This window comes from Schistocerca americana, chromosome 2, assembly GCF_021461395.2.
Source record: "Schistocerca americana isolate TAMUIC-IGC-003095 chromosome 2, iqSchAmer2.1, whole genome shotgun sequence".
NCBI lineage: Eukaryota > Metazoa > Arthropoda > Insecta > Orthoptera > Acrididae > Schistocerca > Schistocerca americana.
This window is the reverse complement of record NC_060120.1, coordinates 352,900,423-352,919,331: the sequence shown is the minus strand read 5'-3', so window position 1 is coordinate 352,919,331 and position 18,909 is coordinate 352,900,423. Positions and strand designations below refer to the sequence as shown.

Below are 18,909 nucleotides of genomic sequence, written 5' to 3'. Positions count from 1 at the left end.
TGTACAACTTGCTTTAGAATTTCAGCACTCACTATCTGCGGAAGAGCAAGCAATTAACCGCACAGAGGTCATTTCCGCAACACGTGACATAGACTGTAATCCCACATTGTTCACGGATACGTACGTACACAACTATAATACTCCAGACGAAGCTGACTTCGACGTAATGCAATTGATTTCTGATAAGGTTAAAGAGAGCAGTGCAACTGCAGACGACGAGCGAACGCAATTACACAAAATTCTTTTACAGCAAGCTCCAGTTTTCGACAACATTCCTGGTACTATGTCCGGATTTATGTATGAATTTCAAGTCAAGCAGCACGATACATTTAAAGCAAAGCATTATCCCATTCCATATATTCACAGAGAACAAGTTAAAAAAGAATTGCAGGATATGCTTGATCAAGGAATTATTGAACCAGCAGTTAGTCCGTACATAAACCCGCTACATATTGTTAAGAAAAAAGATGGCTCACTTCGCCTTGTACTTGATTCTCGTCACATTAATGACATTATTATTAATGAAACAGATCGACCACAGACACTAGAGGAACTTTTACAGAAATTTCATGGTACAGCTATTTATTCTACATTAGATTTGAAATCGGGATTTTGGCAAATTCAACTTCATCCGAACTGCAGAAAATACACCGCTTTTCTCTGTTTTGGCGACTGTTATCAATTTTGCAAATTACCGTTCGGCTTAACTATTTCTTCTGCAGCTTTTATTCGCGGTTTGAACACAATACTTCCGACAGAACTTAAGGACAGAATCACGACGTATGTAGACGACATTCTTATAGCAGAAGCTAATTGGTCTGAACACAATCTGATTCTTGAACAACTGTTACAAACTTTTTATGCACAAGGACTTACAGTTAATCTTAGTAAATCGCACTTTGGCAAAACTTCCATAAAATTTCTTGGACACGTAATTTCAGCAGAAGGCATTGCACCTGATCCGGAAAAACTTCAAGCTCTACGTGACATTACCGTTCCTACGACGAAGAAGCAATTACGCAGTTTTTTGGGCTTAATTAACTTTTTTCGTAAATTTATTCACCATTCTGCTTTAGACACGCCTAGACTATGCCAATTAACAGGTAAAAACAGTATTTGGTCTTGGGATAAGCAAGCACACTCTGAATTCATGAACCTGAAACATGCTTTGTTGAATGCACCACTATTATCGCACCCAGATCTTACTAGAAATTTTTCCATTGCCACCGACAGTTCCAACACCGCCTTAGGCGTACATATTTTCCAGGAAATTGAAGAAGATGGTTCAATAGTAATTAAAAACATCGCATTTGCAAGCCGCATTTTGTCACCTGCTGAACGAAATTATTCTGTTACAGAACTTGAAACATTATGTGTTGTATGGGCTTTCACGAGATTTAGGCACTTTCTTTATGGCAGACATACCACCGTCTACACAGACCACAGAGCAATACAATTTTTGCTTTCGGCTAAATTTACTCACGACAGGTTAAGCAGATGGAAACTATATTTACAAGAATTTAATTTTACGATTGTCCACATTCCCGGCACGCAAAATGTTATAGCAGACGCACTATCGCGTTCTCTCGGCAACAATCAGCAAGACATAGCAACCAACTTCTTCAAAACAAATTTCAGTGTCATGTACATTCAGCAAGTTGCATTTGAAAACTTTATTTCATCGTCATTACAGGACATAGCACAAGAACAAAATAAAGACAATGTGTGGAAAGAAATTAAACACCTTTGGCAAGATAGGAATAATGTTACGATTAGAAACCACTACACTGTACGCAATGACATTCTGTTTCGCCGCTCTCATCCTGACAGCAACAATTGGTTATTATGCATTCCTGACGAACTGGTTAACAAACTAATTTGGTACACTCATTTAAGTTACGCACATTACGGAGCACGAAAATGTTTTCTTATACTGAGACAGAACTGTTATTTTGCCAACATGGAGAAACGTATACGACGAGTTTTAGCGTCTTGTAAAATTTGCCAGAAAGCTAAATCAGACACCACTTCACATATTCCTCCGTTATATCCCATTATACCTGTTAAATTAAGACACATGGCCGCTGTAGATATTTTTGGTCCGATTCCCAGAACTAACAGAGGTTTTTGCTACATTTTTGTCGCTGTTGAGCTCACTTCAAAATTTGTTACTTTCACTCCGTTACGCAAAGCTACTGCTAAAACTGTTTCGAAAGCATTTGTAAAACATTTTCTATCTCATGTAGGGCATGTGATGAAAGTAATTTCTGACAATGGATCTCAATTTCGTAGCACCATATGGACACGCATGTTACGAGCCAGAAACATTTCTCCGATCTATATATCCAAGTACCACGCTTCTTCGAACCCCTGTGAAAGATTAATGAAAGAAATTGGTAAGGTGTGCCGAATATACTGCCACAAAAGACATACTGATTGGGATACACACATACTCTCGTTCCAAGATGTAATTGATTCCATTCCAAATGAATCCACTATGCTATCTCCGTCTGTTATACTGAAAAATACTGAACCACCTAACAAAATTAAAGAATTAATAACATTTCCTACATCTCGTCGATTACGACACCACGAAATAATTGACATTGCGCTGAACAACATCAAACGTGCCGCAGAGCGCCGGAGAAGACAGCAAAAACAGGTTTGTACACGCCGCGTCTTTCACGTTGGACAGAAGATATTAGTACGTACACACTATTTATCCAGCAAATTAAAAGGTAAGTGCAGTAAATTTGAACTTCTATACGCAGGTCCATATCGGATTCGCAGCATCCCTCACCCCAATGTTGTACACGTCGAAACTTTGAGAACCAGAAAATCGAAAGGCAATCACCATATCTCAAACATTAAACCGTTTATTGAATGAAGACACTTTATGATTCAACACACTATGATGTCATTTACTAATGCAATTAATTCACCTGACTAATTACTGATGATTATCGTATTTTTTCTTCGCAAGTGCCCGGCAAGGTAAGGTTAGCAGGTCGCTTTTCTTGTCGTTACACATCAGACCGTGCACATTTTCCACTTTTTTGTGTATATGATTGTACTCCAGTTTTGTTTGTATGTATTGTGAAATAGTTAAGATATAACACACACCAGTCGACTTTGACATTTTTTTTGCCTTATGACATCTCAACATCGTGACTGTTTCACATTTTTTTTTTTTTTGCTACTGCATTGTATTATTCTGTGTACATTTTTGCATCTGAACACTGTCAATGTCTTTGACATATTACGTTTTCTGTCATGTTATGCTGTATGCTTAAGTATGTTACCATAAACCAGTCATTATTTAGTGGGTATATGATTTAAATGCAAGACATTAATCTTTGTTCATCAATTTCAGTAAGAAATGGTGCGTGTAAGAAATAAATTCAACAGAAATGGGAATTTCACCTACGGGATAAACGAAAGGAGATGCAATAACTTTATGAGGAAGAGTAAATGGATCAGGATTAACAAGCATTAACAAGACTATACTGTACTCATCACAGAATAGCAGTCTTAACTAATTTTTTCTTTCAGAATACAAGGTGATTGATGCAGGCTGTCAGAGAGAACTACACATCTTAGTTTTAGTGATGAAATATGCTAGAGATAAGGAATAGTTATGTAATGAGTAATGAAGTGATTTTTTGCACATGATAATGAATACTGATGAATAAGGACGAAGGATATGGTATTATGGATAATGAAGTTTTTCTTTACAGGTGATGATAATAATGAAGTTATGGTAATGTGGATAATGAAGTTTTTTCTTTACAGATGAGGATAATGTTGAAGTTATGTGTTTATGCTACGTAGTTATTTAAGTATATGTTGCAGTTTGCTTTGACAGCAGGTGTTACATTGCATAGTAGGATGACAGAAAGTTTTGGAAAGGACAGCTATGGAACACATTTTTATACACATTTCACTGCCTGTTAATTCGAAGTTCACTACTTTTCAGCATAGTGTGCGTTTCTTCTTTCAGGTCAATAATCCATTTTGTAATTTTTCCAGGAGAAGTTTTTCATGATACTTACTAAACCTGTTACTTATTATACCTGTTCTAGTACTTGCATTTTTATATTTTTACCCATTTGTGTCTATCGTTTATAAATGTGATCACATGTACTGCCTTGTTACATAATCTTGCTACAGCTGACTCATGACGAATGACGTTACCTATCCTCATTTGCTGCAATAGGTCAAAAGCAAATAGTGTTATGTTTCAGCAATTAATTATCGATCCCAACGCAATGCATTGCTACCAAAAAAAAAATGTATTACCAGTCCCACATAAGGTCACTAGTTTATGATAATTCTGAATAATACTGATCAACTCTGAATAGCATGTCACTTGAGTGTCGATTACGACACCACGAAATAATTGACATTGCGCTGAACAACATCAAACGTGCCGCAGAGCGCCGGAGAAGACAGCAAAAACAGGTTTGTACACGCCGCGACTTTCACGTTGGACAGAAGATACTAGTACGTACACACTATTTATCCAGTAAATTAAAAGGTAAGTGCAGTAAATTTGAACTTCTATACGCAGGTCCATATCGGATTCGCAGCATCCCTCACCCCAATGTTGTACATGTCGAAACTTTGAGAACTAGAAAATCGAAAGGCAATCACCATATCTCAAACATTAAACCGTTTATTGAATGAAGACACTTTATGATTCAACACACTATGACGTCATTTACTAATGCAATTAATTCACCTGACTAATTACTGATGATTATCGTATTTTTTCTTGGCAAGTGCCCGGCAAGGTAAGGTTAGCAGGTCGCTTTTCTTGTCGTTATACATCAGACCGTGCACATTTTCCACTTTTTTTTGTGTGTATGATTGTACTCCAGTTTTGTTTGTATGTACTGTGAAATAGTTAAGATATAACACACACCAGTTGACTTTGACATTTTTTGTTGCCCTATGACACCTCAAGATCGTGACCGTTTTACATTTTTTTTTTTTTTTTTGCTACTGCATTGTATTATTCTGTGCACATTTTTGCATCTGAACACTGTCAACGTCTTTAACATATTACGTTTTCTGTCATGTTATGCTGTATGGTTAATTATGTCACCATTAACCAGTCATTATTTAGTGGGTATATGATTTAAATGCAAGACATTAATCTCTGTCATCAATTTCAGAAAGAAATGATGCGTGTAAGAAATAAATTCAACCGAAATGGGAATTTCACCTACAGAATAAACGAAAGAGGATGCAATAACTTTATGAGGAAGAGTAAATGGATCAGGATTAACAAGCATTAACAAGAATATACTATACTCATCGTAGAATAGCAGTCTTAACTAATTTTTCTTTCAGAATACAAGGTGATTGATGCAGGCTGTCAGACTGAACTACACATCTTAGTTTTAGTGATGAAATATGCTAGAGATAAGGAATAATTGTATAATGAGTAATGAAGTGATTTTTTTGCAGATGATAATGAATACTGATGAATAATGATGAAGGATATGATGTTATGAATAATGAAGTTTTTCTTTACAGATGATGATAATAGTGAAGTTATGATGATATGGATAATGAAGTTTTCTTTACAGATGAGGATAATGTTGAAGTTATGTATTTATGTTATGTAGTTATTTAAGTATTTGTTGCAGTTTGCTTTGACAGCAGGTGTAATATTGCATAGTAGGATGACGGAAAGTTTTGGAAAGGACAGCTATGAAACACATTTTTATACACATTTCGCTACCTGTTAATTCGAAGTTCACTACTTTTCAACATAGTGTGCGTTTCTTCTTTCAGGTCAATAATCCATTTTGTAATTTTTCCAGGAGAAGTTTTTCATGATACTTACTAAACCTGTTACTTATTATACCTGTTCTAGTACTTGCATTTTTATATTTTTACCCATTTGTGTCTATCGTTTATAAATGTGATCACATGTACTGCCTTGTTACATAATGTTGCTACAGCTGACTCATGACGAATGACGTTACCTATCCTCATTTGCTGCAATAGGTCAAAAGCAAATAGTGTTATGTTTCAGCAATTAATTATCGATCCCAACGCAATGCATTGCTACCAAAAAATGTATTACCAGTCCCACATAATGTCACTAGTTTATGATAATTCTGAATAATACTGATCAACTCTGAATAGCATGTCACTTGAGTAATGACCTCTTAATGAGACTATATTCAAAATAATGCTTTGTCACTAGCTAATAACTGCCACTGTTTATTGTAATGATACTACTTATAATGCCTGTGATTATTAATGATTTGACTGTAATTAACTGATTTTAATAATGACTTTGTAATGATCTGAATACTACTGAAGGAGGAACACTGTTTATTGTAATGATACTACTTATAATGCCTGTGATTATTAATGATTTGACTGTAATTAACGGATTTTAATAATGACTTTGTAATGATCTGAATACTACTGAAGGAGGAACACTGTTTATTGTAATGATACTACTTATAATGCCTGTGATTATTAATGATTTGACTGTAATTAACTGATTTTTAATAATGACTTCGTAATAATCTGAATAATACTGAATGATGATTCTATTCAATACTTGCTGGCCACTGAGTGCCAATAATTAATGTCACTTGAAGAATTGTTATTAATTATGCCATTAATTAGCCCTTTTTTCCCATGTTGAGTTTTCATGTTTTGGTTAATGGCCAATGAGTGCCAATAATTTGTATCACTCAATGTATTATGTTAATGCTAGGCCAATAATTGACTCTCCTTTTCAACTAAGACTTCTGATGAACATTATTCTGTCGTACTAAATATACTTTGTAACTGGCCAAGGACCACCACTGTTTATTGTAATACGATCACCCATGATGCCAGCTAGTGATTCTTAATAGATTGGAATGACACATAATTAATTAACTATGGTACTGTTTAATAATGCTTTGTAATTAATTAAGGCTAATAATTCTTACTATATTGAAATGACAAATGATTAATTAATTAACTGTAATTAGACAAATGATTAATTAACGACAAATGATTAATTGACTGTAATTAGACAAATGATTAATTAACGACAAATGATTAATTAACTGTAATTAGACAAATGATTAATTAACGACAAATGATTAATTAACTGTAATTAGACAAATGGTTAATTAACTGTAATTAGACAAATGATTAATTAACGACAAATGATTAATTAACTGTAATTAGGAAAAGGCTAATGATTATTATTGGAATGACAAATGATTAATTAACTGTAATTAGGAGAAGGTTAATGATTCTTAATTATATTCTGTAACTGAAAAGAATGCGATTATTTCATAATACTTTGTAACCAGGAAAAGAAGGCTACTGATCCTATGTAAAACAATTAATGAACATTTTTCTATAATACTACATACTTGGTACAGAAATGTTCAATAACTGGGCTATGAATGCCACAAACTGCTAATTAAGTCTGTAATTGTCAATATTATGTGACTTGATGTCCTTCACCTCATAAGCTGACTACCCTAAATTACTGCAATGTCCATTTGTCCTGTTTATCCTAGTGATCATGGAGCACTATATTTGGTTTTTGCACTAATTCTACGTTGGTGTGCCTTGTAAGAGCGTGGTGTTGACACGACATGCTGTCCACCACCGTGAGCAATGAAGACGTTATTATGGTCCCACTGTTTGGTGTACCTAATGTACTGCCAAAATGAAAACATGGAACATTACTACGACAGTTCAGTGTCTTGGCTACACTGATAAATTCTGTTGGGAAAAGAACTTCAAGTTGTGTCACTTGGTGTTGTACTTCTGTGGAAAGATATGGACTTTCAGAGCAGCTGTGTGCAATCTAAAGTGCTACAACCATGATGCAATCCTTCCCTTTCCTATCCTGATTCTTGTCACATAAAAAAAAAAAAAAAAAAAAAATAATAATTTTTTTGGTAACATCATTTATGTTCATAGGTTATACATTTTTCGATTCGCTGAACTCCAGTGCGAGTACACTTATGTCACTGGTCGACATGATGTTTGCCATTATGTTTATTTGTTGTGAAAATGCTAAAGACATTTTTCAGTGCATGTGCACTTTGGACATGATTTTTTTGCCATTATGTTTATTTATTGCGAAAATGCTAAAGACATTTTTCGATTTGTTCTGAAGTACAGTATATGTACACTCTTGTCTTTTATATTGTATACACATTTTTTTTATTTTCTGAACTACAGTGCATGTGCACTCATGTCACTTGTCAACATAATATTTTTTGCCAGTCTGTTTATTTGTTCTGAATATGCTAAAGAATTTTTTCAGTGCCTGTGCACTTTGTTATCTGTCAAATAATTTGTATATACATTTTTTCTGATTTGTTACTATGTTTTGTACTCACATTTTGTCTTTGTCTGATATTTCTTGTACTTAGTGCGTGTGCACAACATTTACTTTATGTACTACATCTAATTATTCTGTAAATTGTAGAAGTTTATTAGTTAATTAAAAATTTTGCCGCGATTGGCAAGTCCAAATGACTCACCATCGCTGCCAAATTTTTGCCCCCCCAGTGGAGGGTTATGAAACACGTATGTAACATAGCAGCGATGGCGAGGCATTGTAGCATCTGTGACCAGAGAGTTTGCGCTTGACCGCGCGAGTGTTGCGAGCAGTTCGCTAGTTGTCGCTATGCAGAGCAGTACTCTGTCAGTAGTCGTTGCGAGTCTGTCAGTAGTCGTTGCGAGTCTGTAGCTCTGTCTAGTTGAGAGCAGTACTCTAGTAGTAGTCGTGCAGTGCAGTACGCCAATAGTCGTCATGGAGAGCGGTCGGCAACACTGGTCAAGATGGTGAATAAGGTATACTGTTAATTAATATAATTATTAGATAATGAAAAATTTTATTTATTGTAACTATTCTCCAACAAGTCCCCAATAATAATTTTTATTCCAAAAGCATTTTTTCAAAAAAAATTAATTTTTATTGAACTAAAGATTTCGTTGCACTTCCCATCTCACTCCATTTCTTTTGAAGAAAAATTTCACTAAAATCACAAAAAAAAGGGAATATTATCATTTGCAATGCAGTTCCTCCAAGCGGTGCGCAACAACAAGAGCAGAAATGTGACATCCATCTATTCTGAGGTAAGACTTTAACTCTGATTGTTTTACACAGGGCCAAAGACCGATATTTCGGTTTAATTGTATTTTCTTGTCACTGAACGGACTTTAAATTTTGTGAAGAATTTATCATTTCTATTAAGTATTGTCATGTTTATTTCCCTATAAAATTACGGTGGGGAGGTTACACCCTGTGAGGTCCACTACTTGGGATTAACTTGACTGCTCCAGACGGGTGGCTCGTTGGTCTAGGGGTATGATTCCTGCTTTGGGTGCAGGAGGTCCCGGGTTCAAATCCCGGACGAGCCCTGCCATTTTGACCGTTCTGAAGAGTAGGTGGAACTCAGCCCCGGTTGCAGCTCCTCAATGAGGAGTAGACGCCTGTTATAGCACGTGGATATAACAAGAATGCGGCACCAGAAAAATACGTAGGTGGAATTCGGTAGAAACGCAGACGGTAATTTTGCATGCAACGGAAAACAAGGTTGTCTTTGCGGAATATGTGCACAGTGAGTGGAGATTCAGCTTAATTGCGCGACAGTCTACCCTCATCTTACTAGCGACGGCAACAACCAAGGGGTGGCATGTAAGATAGAGCGTGGCTAAGAGTTTCTCATTATCAGTTAGCATCACACTTTGACAGAGCTGTGACAAGGCGAGTAGGGTGAGCTCAGGAAAGCCAGTAGCAAGCGCACTTGAAGTAGCCCTGAAGAACCGGATTATAAATTTTGCCAGCCATAATGGAGCTAGGGGCGTTCTCAGTTACCAAATACCGGTGCAATAAGAGAGCAACAGTATTTGACAGTAAAATGACGCCCTATCCGTCTAGGATACGACATTGCTTGTCTCTGCATACGCGGACGTGAGCTCATCTCGGAAATGAAATCCGAAAAATAGATTAAAGTTGTGGTGTTCCCGCCCGGGATCGAACCGGGGACCTTCTGCGTGTAAAGCAGACGTGATAACCGCTACACCACGGAAACGACGGTTCTTTTCATGTACTACCCGGAGACTCGTAATAGCAACAGTTTTTCTTCTGTGTTAGCAAGGGCATCGGCTACGAGTTCCCTCCGATTCGTGAAGGTCCTATAGTAAAAGACGTCGATTAAAACAATCCAACCGCGACAGACAGGGAGAACGCTGGCTGAGCTGCAGCCCTACATGGTGAGACCATCAAAGGTGGCGTCATTCACATGCAGTGCGTTTTCGGAACAAATAGGCTCGTTGGTCTAGGGGTATGATTCCTGCTTCGGGTGCAGGAGGTCGGTAACAAATCGCATGGCGTCGGCTGTTTCGCGCATTTCCAGGCCTCCAAGTCAGCGCTAAAATCCGACAACCAGTTCTGAAACTGTTTCATTTGAGCCATGTGCACCCTGCTGATGGAACGTTTGAAGTTGATTTAAATGGTCACAGTAGAGATCGTAGCAAGTGTCTTGCTGAGTGCGACGAAAACGGGTTTCCGCCCGCAATCGAGCCGGGGACCTTCTGCGTGTTCGGCACGGCGCCTGGGCTCGGCGGCAGCTGCTGCTCTTTCCTTCCTTACGAGATACCGTCGATTCGCGCAGTCGTTATTGCAAAAGATGTCACCAAAGGCAATCGCTTCGTTAGCGGCACTTTGCCTGGGCTCGGCGGCAGCTCTACATGGAGGCACCAGCAGCCCAGCCAGGCCGCCGCCGGCACCGGCGCGCCACAGCGCAACGAGCCGGCGGCCGCCCTGCAATGCCCCTGTCGTTGCATATTCCGCCCGCCCCATATCCCCCCCATGTCTGACTCACTACCCCAAATGACACTGCAGTCGACGTGCTTATTACTATCGCTTTTGGAAGAACCAAGGCGCAGTATTCTAGTGTCGAACCGGTATTGCAAACTTGGAATAAGCAAAAATTAATTGTGTGGTCGAGCGACACCCTCGCTTCTTGTGCGGAATAATTCCTAGCGCGCCGATGGCTTCAGAGTTGGTCTTCTCGAAGTTTTGCTTTCGCCCTGCATTCCGCAATCTTTTCGTTATGAGTTGTGTGCTTCTGTTTCCCGACTTTCTTGTGTTTAGTGCGTTTGGCTTCTCTTAACCCTTAGCCACCGCTTGCCGAAATTTGCACACTGTCATCTGTCGAGCTACAGAGCTCGATGAAGGCATCGCGGCCGTTTCTGAGCTCGTGGAACGGCCGAATCTGTAGTTATTTCCAGATCTCTCCCACACAACGGCCTCCCAGAAGCTAGGATTACAGAAGTACGCCACTACTCCCAGCCGAAGATTCACGTTTGAAAGCAGAATGACATGAGCTACACGCACCTCCGATTTTTTTTTTTTTTTTTTTTTTTTGGTGTCTGACCTACTTTGAAAGACTTACTACTATCGCTGTTGGAAACCAGGTGATAACCACACAGTATTCTAGAGACGATCAGGTAATGAAAAATTAGAATAAGTAAAGCAGTATCAAAAGAAGTTGTGTGGTGGAGCAGCACATGCAATTCACGCTTCCTAGATAATCGTTACTGCATAGAATAATTCTTTTGTCTGCGGCGTCTTCAGTATCCGTCTTCTGGAAATTTTGCTTGCAGTATATTGTGCAATCTTTTCGTTATGAGTTGGTGCTTGGTTTCCCGATGTTCTTTTGTTTAGTGCATTCGCCTTCTCTTAACCCTGAGAAACCACATACCGAAACTGAGGCACTGCCGGCTGTTCATAAGCAGTGCTCGATGAAGCTATTTCGCTTTTTATTCGTTGCCTTTAATATTCTTCTGATCAGTAGTGAGTGCTGCCTGCAGAAATCGTTTATCTTGCGAATTCACGTGAAAGTTTGTGTTCCCTGTGAGGTCCACTACTTGGGATTAACTTGACTGCTCCAGACGGGTGGCTCGTTGGTCTAGGGGTATGATTCCTGCTTTGGGTGCAGGAGGTCCCGGGTTCAAATCCCGGACGAGCCCTGCCATTTTGACCGTTCTGAAGAGTAGGTGGAACTCAGCCCCGGTTGCAGCTCCTCAATGAGGAGTAGACGCCTGTTATAGCACGTGGATATAACAAGAATGCGGCACCAGAAAAATACGTAGGTGGAATTCGGTAGAAACGCAGACGGTAATTTTGCATGCAACGGAAAACAAGGTTGTCTTTGCGGAATATGTGCACAGTGAGTGGAGATTCAGCTTAATTGCGCGACAGTCTACCCTCATCTTACTAGCGACGGCAACAACCAAGGGGTGGCATATAAGATAGAGCGTGGCTAAGAGTTTCTCATTATCAGTTAGCATCACACTTTGACAGAGCTGTGACAAGGCGAGTAGGGTGAGCTCAGGAAAGCCAGTAGCAAGCGCACTTGAAGTAGCCCTGAAGAACCGGATTATAAATTTTGCCAGCCATAATGGAGCTAGGGGCGTTCTCAGTTACCAAATACCGGTGCAATAAGAGAGCAACAGTATTTGACAGTAAAATGACGCCCTATCCGTCTAGGATACGACATTGCTTGTCTCTGCATACGCGGACGTGAGCTCATCTCGGAAATGAAATCCGAAAAATAGATTAAAGTTGTGGTGTTCCCGTCCGGGATCGAACCGGGGACCTTCTGCGTGTAAAGCAGACGTGATAACCGCTACACCACGGAAACGACGGTTCTTTTCATGTACTACCCGGAGACTCGTAATAGCAACAGTTTTTCTTCTGTGTTAGCAAGGGCATCGGCTACGAGTTCCCTCCGATTCGTGAAGGTCCTATAGTAAAAGACGTCGATTAAAACAATCCAACCGCGACAGACAGGGAGAACGCTGGCTGAGCTGCAGCCCTACATGGTGAGACCATCAAAGGTGGCGTCATTCACATGCAGTGCGTTTTCGGAACAAATAGGCTCGTTGGTCTAGGGGTATGATTCCTGCTTCGGGTGCAGGAGGTCGGTAACAAATCGCATGGCGTCGGCTGTTTCGCGCATTTCCAGGCCTCCAAGTCAGCGCTAAAATCCGACAACCAGTTCTGAAACTGTTTCATTTGAGCCATGTGCACCCTGCTGATGGAACGTTTGAAGTTGATTTAAATGGTCACAGTAGAGATCGTAGCAAGTGTCTTGCTGAGTGCGACGAAAACGGGTTTCCGCCCGCAATCGAGCCGGGGACCTTCTGCGTGTTCGGCACGGCGCCTGGGCTCGGCGGCAGCTGCTGCTCTTTCCTTCCTTACGAGATACCGTCGATTCGCGCAGTCGTTATTGCAAAAGATGTCACCAAAGGCAATCGCTTCGTTAGCGGCACTTTGCCTGGGCTCGGCGGCAGCTCTACATGGAGGCACCAGCAGCCCAGCCAGGCCGCCGCCGGCACCGGCGCGCCACAGCGCAACGAGCCGGCGGCCGCCCTGCAATGCCCCTGTCGTTGCATATTCCGCCCGCCCCATATCCTCCCCATGTCTGACTCACTACCCCAAATGACACTGCAGTCGACGTGCTTATTACTATCGCTTTTGGAAGAACCAAGGCGCAGTATTCTAGTGTCGAACCGGTATTGCAAACTTGGAATAAGCAAAAATTAATTGTGTGGTCGAGCGACACCCTCGCTTCTTGTGCGGAATAATTCCTAGCGCGCCGATGGCTTCAGAGTTGGTCTTCTCGAAGTTTTGCTTTCGCCCTGCATTCCGCAATCTTTTCGTTATGAGTTGTGTGCTTCTGTTTCCCGACTTTCTTGTGTTTAGTGCGTTTGGCTTCTCTTAACCCTTAGCCACCGCTTGCCGAAATTTGCACACTGTCATCTGTCGAGCTACAGAGCTCGATGAAGGCATCGCGGCCGTTTCTGAGCTCGTGGAACGGCCGAATCTGTAGTTATTTCCAGATCTCTCCCACACAACGGCCTCCCAGAAGCTAGGATTACAGAAGTACGCCACTACTCCCAGCCGAAGATTCACGTTTGAAAGCAGAATGACATGAGCTACACGCACCTCCGATTTTTTTTTTTTTTTTTTTTTTTTTTGGTGTCTGACCTACTTTGAAAGACTTACTACTATCGCTGTTGGAAACCAGGTGATAACCACACAGTATTCTAGAGACGATCAGGTAATGAAAAATTAGAATAAGTAAAGCAGTATCAAAAGAAGTTGTGTGGTGGAGCAGCACATGCAATTCACGCTTCCTAGATAATCGTTACTGCATAGAATAATTCTTTTGTCTGCGGCGTCTTCAGTATCCGTCTTCTGGAAATTTTGCTTGCAGTATATTGTGCAATCTTTTCGTTATGAGTTGGTGCTTGGTTTCCCGATGTTCTTTTGTTTAGTGCATTCGCCTTCTCTTAACCCTGAGAAACCACATACCGAAACTGAGGCACTGCCGGCTGTTCATAAGCAGTGCTCGATGAAGTTATTTCGCTTTTTATTCGTTGCCTTTAATATTCTTCTGATCAGTAGTGAGTGCTGCCTGCAGAAAGCGTTTATCTTGCGAATTCACGTGAAAGTTTGTGTTCCCTGTGAGGTCCACTACTTGGGATTAACTTGACTGCTCCAGACGGGTGGCTCGTTGGTCTAAGGGTATGATTCCTGCTTTGGGTGCAGGAGGTCCCGGGTTCAAATCCCGGACGAGCCCTGCCATTTTGACCGTTCTGAAGAGTAGGTGGAACTCAGCCCCGGTTGCAGCTCCTCAATGAGGAGTAGACGCCTGTTATAGCACGTGGATATAACAAGAATGCGGCACCAGAAAAATACGTAGGTGGAATTCGGTAGAAACGCAGACGGTAATTTTGCATGCAACGGAAAACAAGGTTGTCTTTGCGGAATATGTGCACAGTGAGTGGAGATTCAGCTTAATTGCGCGACAGTCTACCCTCATCTTACTAGCGACGGCAACAACCAAGGGGTGGCATGTAAGATAGAGCGTGGCTAAGAGTTTCTCATTATCAGTTAGCATCACACTTTGACAGAGCTGTGACAAGACGAGTAGGGTGAGCTCAGGAAAGCCAGTAGCAAGCGCACTTGAAGTAGCCCTGAAGAACCGGATTATAAATTTTGCCAGCCATAATGGAGCTAGGGGCGTTCTCAGTTACCAAATACCGGTGCAATAAGAGAGCAACAGTATTTGACAGTAAAATGACGCCCTATCCGTCTAGGATACGACATTGCTTGTCTCTGCATACGCGGACGTGAGCTCATCTCGGAAATGAAATCCGAAAAATAGATTAAAGTTGTGGTGTTCCCGCCCGGGATCGAACCGGGGACCTTCTGCGTGTAAAGCAGACGTGATAACCGCTACACCACGGAAACGACGGTTCTTTTCATGTACTACCCGGAGACTCGTAATAGCAACAGTTTTTCTTCTGTGTTAGCAAGGGCATCGGCTACGAGTTCCCTCCGAATCGTGAAGGTCTTATAGTAAAAGACGTCGATTAAAACAATCCTACCGCGACAGACAGGGAGAACGCTGGCTGAGCTGCAGCCCTACATGGTGAGACCATCAAAGGTGGCGTCATTCACATGCAGTGCGTTTTCGGAACAAATAGGCTCGTTGGTCTAGGGGTATGATTCCTGCTTCGGGTGCAGGAGGTCGGTAACAAATCGCATGGCGTCGGCTGTTTCGCGCATTTCCAGGCCTCCAAGTCAGCGCTAAAATCCGACAACCAGTTCTGAAACTGTTTCATTTGAGCCATGTGCACCCTGCTGATGGAACGTTTGAAGTTGATTTAAATGGTCACAGTAGAGATCGTAGCAAGTGTCTTGCTGAGTGCGACGAAAACGGGTTTCCGCCCGCAATCGAGCCGGGGACCTTCTGCGTGTTCGGCACGGCGCCTGGGCTCGGCGGCAGCTGCTGCTCTTTCCTTCCTTACGAGATACCGTCGATTCGCGCAGTCGTTATTGCAAAAGATGTCACCAAAGGCAATCGCTTCGTTAGCGGCACTTTGCCTGGGCTCGGCGGCAGCTCTACATGGAGGCACCAGCAGCCCAGCCAGGCCGCCGCCGGCACCGGCGCGCCACAGCGCAACGAGCCGGCGGCCGCCCTGCAATGCCCCTGTCGTTGCATATTCCGCCCGCCCCATATCCTCCCCATGTCTGACTCACTACCCCAAATGACACTGCAGTCGACGTGCTTATTACTATCGCTTTTGGAAGAACCAAGGCGCAGTATTCTAGTGTCGAACCGGTATTGCAAACTTGGAATAAGCAAAAATTAATTGTGTGGTCGAGCGACACCCTCGCTTCTTGTGCGGAATAATTCCTAGCGCGCCGATGGCTTCAGAGTTGGTCTTCTCGAAGTTTTGCTTTCGCCCTGCATTCCGCAATCTTTTCGTTATGAGTTGTGTGCTTCTGTTTCCCGACTTTCTTGTGTTTAGTGCGTTTGGCTTCTCTTAACCCTTAGCCACCGCTTGCCGAAATTTGCACACTGTCATCTGTCGAGCTACAGAGCTCGATGAAGGCATCGCGGCCGTTTCTGAGCTCGTGGAACGGCCGAATCTGTAGTTATTTCCAGATCTCTCCCACACAACGGCCTCCCAGAAGCTAGGATTACAGAAGTACGCCACTACTCCCAGCCGAAGATTCACGTTTGAAAGCAGAATGACATGAGCTACACGCACCTCCGATTTGTTTTTTTTTTTTTTTTTTTGTGCCTGACCTACTTTGAAAGACTTACTACTATCGCTGTTGGAAACCAGGTGATAACCACACAGTATTCTAGAGACGATCAGGTAATGAAAAATTAGAATAAGTAAAGCAGTATCAAAAGAAGTTGTGTGGTGGAGCAGCACATGCAATTCACGCTTCCTAGATAATCGTTACTGCATAGAATAATTCTTTTGTCTGCGGCGTCTTCAGTATCCGTCTTCTGGAAATTTTGCTTGCAGTATATTGTGCAATCTTTTCGTTATGAGTTGGTGCTTGATTTCCCGATGTTCTTTTGTTTAGTGCATTCGCCTTCTCTTAACCCTGAGAAACCACATACCGAAACTGAGGCACTGCCGGCTGTTCATAAGCAGTGCTCGATGAAGTTATTTCGCTTTTTATTCGTTGCCTTTAATATTCTTCTGATCAGTAGTGAGTGCTGCCTGCAGAAAGCGTTTATCTTGCGAATTCACGTGAAAGTTTGTGTTCCCTGTGAGGTCCACTACTTGGGATTAACTTGACTGCTCCAGACGGGTGGCTCGTTGGTCTAAGGGTATGATTCCTGCTTTGGGTGCAGGAGGTCCCGGGTTCAAATCCCGGACGAGCCCTGCCATTTTGACCGTTCTGAAGAGTAGGTGGAACTCAGCCCCGGTTGCAGCTCCTCAATGAGGAGTAGACGCCTGTTATAGCACGTGGATATAACAAGAATGCGGCACCAGAAAAATACGTAGGTGGAATTCGGTAGAAACGCAGACGGTAATTTTGCATGCAACGGAAAACAAGGTTGTCTTTGCGGAATATGTGCACAGTGAGTGGAGATTCAGCTTAATTGCGCGACAGTCTACCCTCATCTTACTAGCGACGGCAACAACCAAGGGGTGGCATGTAAGATAGAGCGTGGCTAAGAGTTTCTCATTATCAGTTAGCATCACACTTTGACAGAGCTGTGACAAGGCGAGTAGGGTGAGCTCAGGAAAGCCAGTAGCAAGCGCACTTGAAGTAGCCCTGAAGAACCGGATTATAAATTTTGCCAGCCATAATGGAGCTAGGGGCGTTCTCAGTTACCAAATACCGGTGCAATAAGAGAGCAACAGTATTTGACAGTAAAATGACGCCCTATCCGTCTAGGATACGACATTGCTTGTCTCTGCATACGCGGACGTGAGCTCATCTCGGAAATGAAATCCGAAAAATAGATTAAAGTTGTGGTGTTCCCGCCCGGGATCGAACCGGGGACCTTCTGCGTGTAAAGCAGACGTGATAACCGCTACACCACGGAAACGACGGTTCTTTTCATGTACTACCCGGAGACTCGTAATAGCAACAGTTTTTCTTCTGTGTTAGCAAGGGCATCGGCTACGAGTTCCCTCCGAATCGTGAAGGTCTTATAGTAAAAGACGTCGATTAAAACAATCCTACCGCGACAGACAGGGAGAACGCTGGCTGAGCTGCAGCCCTACATGGTGAGACCATCAAAGGTGGCGTCATTCACATGCAGTGCGTTTTCGGAACAAATAGGCTCGTTGGTCTAGGGGTATGATTCCTGCTTCGGGTGCAGGAGGTCGGTAACAAATCGCATGGCGTCGGCTGTTTCGCGCATTTCCAGGCCTCCAAGTCAGCGCTAAAATCCGACAACCAGTTCTGAAACTGTTTCATTTGAGCCATGTGCACCCTGCTGATGGAACGTTTGAAGTTGATTTAAATGGTCACAGTAGAGATCGTAGCAAGTGTCTTGCTGAGTGCGACGAAAACGGGTTTCCGCCCGCAATCGAGCCGGGGACCTTCTGCGTGTTCGGCACGGCGCCTGGGCTCGGCGGCAGCTGCTGCTCTTTCCTTCCTTACGAGATACCGTCGATTCGCGCAGTCGTTATTGCAAAAGATGTCACCAAAGGCAATCGCTTCGTTAGCGGCACTTTGCCTGGGCTCGGCGGCAGCTCTACATGGAGGCACCAGCAGCCCAGCCAGGCCGCCGCCGGCACCGGCGCGCCACAGCGCAACGAGCCGGCGGCCGCCCTGCAATGCCCCTGTCGTTGCATATTCCGCCCGCCCCATATCCTCCCCATGTCTGACTCACTACCCCAAATGACACTGCAGTCGACGTGCTTATTACTATCGCTTTTGGAAGAACCAAGGCGCAGTATTCTAGTGTCGAACCGGTATTGCAAACTTGGAATAAGCAAAAATTAATTGTGTGGTCGAGCGACACCCTCGCTTCTTGTGCGGAATAATTCCTAGCGCGCCGATGGCTTCAGAGTTGG

General features: G+C 42.4%; 8 non-coding genes across 8 annotated transcripts; 4 read left to right on the top strand and 4 right to left on the bottom strand.

Annotated features, from left to right (window-relative positions):
• Positions 1-9,339: 9,339 nt before the first annotated feature.
• On the top strand, positions 9,340-9,411 carry Trnap-ugg. Its single transcript has one exon. It is a non-coding gene; the product is annotated as a tRNA-Pro (tRNA).
• Positions 9,412-10,012: 601 nt separating this feature from the next.
• Positions 10,013-10,085, bottom strand: Trnav-uac. Its single transcript has one exon. It is a non-coding gene; the product is annotated as a tRNA-Val (tRNA).
• Positions 10,086-11,955: 1,870 nt separating this feature from the next.
• Positions 11,956-12,027, top strand: Trnap-ugg. Its single transcript has one exon. It is a non-coding gene; the product is annotated as a tRNA-Pro (tRNA).
• A 601-nt stretch (positions 12,028-12,628) lies between these two features.
• Trnav-uac lies at positions 12,629-12,701 on the bottom strand. Its single transcript has one exon. It is a non-coding gene; the product is annotated as a tRNA-Val (tRNA).
• Positions 12,702-14,573: 1,872 nt separating this feature from the next.
• On the top strand, positions 14,574-14,645 carry Trnap-ugg. The gene has a single exon. It is a non-coding gene; the product is annotated as a tRNA-Pro (tRNA).
• Positions 14,646-15,246: 601 nt separating this feature from the next.
• Positions 15,247-15,319, bottom strand: Trnav-uac. Its single transcript has one exon. It is a non-coding gene; the product is annotated as a tRNA-Val (tRNA).
• Positions 15,320-17,187: 1,868 nt separating this feature from the next.
• Trnap-ugg lies at positions 17,188-17,259 on the top strand. Its single transcript has one exon. It is a non-coding gene; the product is annotated as a tRNA-Pro (tRNA).
• A 601-nt stretch (positions 17,260-17,860) lies between these two features.
• Trnav-uac lies at positions 17,861-17,933 on the bottom strand. The gene has a single exon. It is a non-coding gene; the product is annotated as a tRNA-Val (tRNA).
• Between the last annotated feature and the right edge of the window lie 976 nt (positions 17,934-18,909).